The sequence below is a fragment of the Oryx dammah genome, unplaced genomic scaffold (genome assembly GCF_014754425.2).
Source record: "Oryx dammah isolate SB20612 unplaced genomic scaffold, SCBI_Odam_1.1 HiC_scaffold_26, whole genome shotgun sequence".
NCBI classification, from domain to species: Eukaryota; Metazoa; Chordata; class Mammalia; order Artiodactyla; family Bovidae; genus Oryx; species Oryx dammah.
Window position 1 is genome coordinate 68,421,324 of NW_024070210.1, and position 2,428 is coordinate 68,423,751.

The following is a 2,428-nucleotide window of genomic DNA, read 5'->3' on the forward strand; positions in this document are numbered from 1 at the left end:
TGTGACCCCATAGACGGCAGCCCACCAGGCTTCCCTGTCCCTGGGATTCTCCAGGCAAGAACACTGGAGTGGGTTGCCATTTCCTTCTCCAATGTATGGAAGTGACAAGTGAAAGTGAAGTCACTCAGTTGTGTCTGACTCTTCGTGACCCCATGGACTGCAGCCTACCAGGCTCCTCCATCCATGGGATTTGCCAGGCAAGAGTACTGGAGTGGGGTGCCATCACCTTCTCCAATTGACCCCATACTAGGGCACAAAATTAACCTCAAAAATGTAAGAGGATAGAAATTATTTCAAACATTTTCTCTGGCCACAATGGCATGAAACTAGGAAACAATCACAGGAAAAGAAATGAGAAAGAAACCCAATTACATAGATCCTAAACAAAATGCTACTAAAAGACCAATGGATCAACAAGGACATCAAAAAGAAATTTAAAAATACCTTGAGACAAATGACAATGAACACACAACCATAGAAAATCTATGGGATATATCAAAAGAAGTTCTTAGAATTAAAGCTTAGAAGTTCATAACAAGATAGGCCTTCCTCAAAAAGTAAGAAAAAATAAAAAACTTAACATACAGCCTAAAAGAATTAGAAAAAAGAAGAACAAACAAAACTAAAGTCAGAAAAAGGAAATAAAAATTAATAAAGACCAGGGAGGAAATAAAGAAATAGAAATTAAAAAACAATAGAAAACAAAAATCAATAAAACTAAGAGCTGGCTCTTTGAAAGGGTAAGCAAAATTGGCCAGGCTCAGCAAGAAGGAAACAGAACTCAAATAAATAAAATAAAATATGAAAAAGGATAAATCTCAACTGACAATATGCCGAAACATGCCAACAGATTTGGTAAAATAGAAGAAATAGACAACTTTCTAAAATCATACAAACCACCAAAATTAAATTAAGAAGAAATAGATAATTTGAATAGACCAGTAACTAAAAGTGAAACCTATGACTTAAAAGAAAAACTCCCTACAAATAGAAGTCCGGAACCAGATAGCTTCATGGTGAATTTTACCAAACATACAAAGAGGAACCTATACTCATCCTTCTCAAACTCTTCCAAAAGATCAGAGAAGAAAGACTACTCCCAAAGACATTCTATGAAGCCACCAACACCCTGATACCAAAACCAGACAAAGACATTGCCAAATAAAAAAATTATAGGCCTATATCTTTGATGAATATAGATGCAAAAATGCTCAACAAAATATTAGTAAACCAAATCCAACAACACACAAAATCATACACCATGACCAAGTAAGATTCATCCCAAGTTCACGAGGGCAGCTCAACATAGGCAAATCAGTCAATGTAACACACCACAGCAACAAAAGTCAAAAACATATGATCATCTTAGAAGATGCAGAAAAAGCATTCAACAAAATTCAACATCCATTCATGATAAAGACTCTTATCAAAGTGGGTATAGAAGGAACATATCTCAACATATGAAAGCCATTTATGACAAACCGACATCCAATATAATATTCAATGCTAAAACCCTTCCCACTAAAATCTGGGACAAAGGATGCGCACTATTACCACTTCTATTCAAAATAGTAAAGCAATCAGACATAAAATAAACTGGTGCTCGCTTCGGCAACACATATACTAAAATTGGAACGGTACAGAGAAGATGAGCATGGCCCCATGCAAGGATGACATGCAAATTCGTGAAGAGTTCCATATTTTTTAAAAAGGAACACATTTGAGTCAGTTCTGATGAGGTGGATGAATTTAGAACCTATTATACAGAGTGAAGTAAGAGAAAGATAAATATCACATTCTAATACACATATACAGAATCTAGAAAAGTGGTTCTCAAGAATTTATTTACAGGGCAGCAGTGGAGAAACAGACATAGAGAATAGACTTATGGCCATGGGGAGAGGGGAGGAGAGGATGAGATGTATGGAGAGAGAAACATGGAAACTTATATTACCGTATGTAAAATAGATAGCCAATGGGAATTTGCTGTATGTCTCAACTTCCCTGGTGGCTCAGATGGTAAAGCATCTGCCTACAATGTGGGAGACCCGGGTTCGACCCCTGGGTCTGGAAGATCCTCTGGAGAAGGAAATGGCAACCCACTCCAGTACCCTTGCCTGGAAAATCCCATGAATGGAGGAGTGTGGTAGACTACAGTCCATGGGGGCGCAAAGAGTCGGACACGACTGAGCGACTTCACTTTCAGTCACTTTCATTTTCAGGAAACTCAAATAGGTGCTCTGTATCAACCCGGAGGGGTAAGATGGGGAGGGAGATTCAAAAGAGAGGGAATATATGTGTATCTATGGCTGATTCATGTTGAGGTCTGACAAAACAACAAAATTCTATAAAGCAACTATCCTTCAATAAAAAAAAGAAAGAAAGAAAATGTATCCAAATTGGAAGAGAAGAAGTAAAACTGTCACTA

The 2,428-nt window shown here is 37.6% G+C and overlaps 1 non-coding gene across 1 annotated transcript; it reads left to right on the plus strand.

Moving 5' to 3' along the window:
• Positions 1 to 1,599: 1,599 nt before the first annotated feature.
• On the plus strand, positions 1,600 to 1,705 carry LOC120853825. Its single transcript, XR_005718877.1, has one exon. It is a non-coding gene; the product is annotated as a U6 spliceosomal RNA (small nuclear RNA).
• The last annotated feature ends 723 nt before the right edge of the window (positions 1,706 to 2,428 follow it).